The sequence below is a fragment of the Apis dorsata genome, unplaced genomic scaffold (genome assembly GCF_000469605.1).
Source record: "Apis dorsata unplaced genomic scaffold, Apis dorsata 1.3 scaffold_260, whole genome shotgun sequence".
Taxonomy (NCBI): domain Eukaryota; kingdom Metazoa; phylum Arthropoda; class Insecta; order Hymenoptera; family Apidae; genus Apis; species Apis dorsata.
This window is the reverse complement of record NW_006263538.1, coordinates 261,801-262,190: the sequence shown is the minus strand read 5'-3', so window position 1 is coordinate 262,190 and position 390 is coordinate 261,801. Positions and strand designations below refer to the sequence as shown.

Sequence of the window (390 nt, the reverse complement as noted above, 5' to 3'; positions counted from 1 at the left end):
CTCATCGTCCCCGAACGGGCACGTACACATAACCTCAAAAGTAGACAGGTATTACACGGGAGGACTCTCGATCCCGGGACGAGGCTCGTGACTCTATCGCGGGTTAATAATAATTCGCGGCCGGGTCGCCGGTGTTCGGATAAGATAACAGGAAAGGCTGTTGGTAATAGGTATACTCCGATTCGAGAGAGAGAGAGAGAGGCAGTGAGGAAGGAGAGGGGGGAGTTAGGTGGCCGCGTATCGAGGAAAACGAGGTGGGCCAGCGCGCGAAAGAGAGGCGAACGAGAAGAGAGAGAGAGGGACTGAGAGGGGAGGGGGGAGAGAGCCAGGCGTGTGCGCGGCGTAGAACATACGCTTCATTAACGGATCATCTCGTGTTAATATCTACTT

At 54.9% G+C, this 390-nt stretch overlaps 1 long non-coding RNA gene across 1 annotated transcript in view; it reads left to right on the top strand.

The window, feature by feature from the left end:
• LOC116185716 overlaps window positions 1-390 on the top strand; it is a 19,581-nt gene that overhangs the window by 1,680 nt on the left and 17,511 nt on the right. The window lies entirely within an intron of this gene.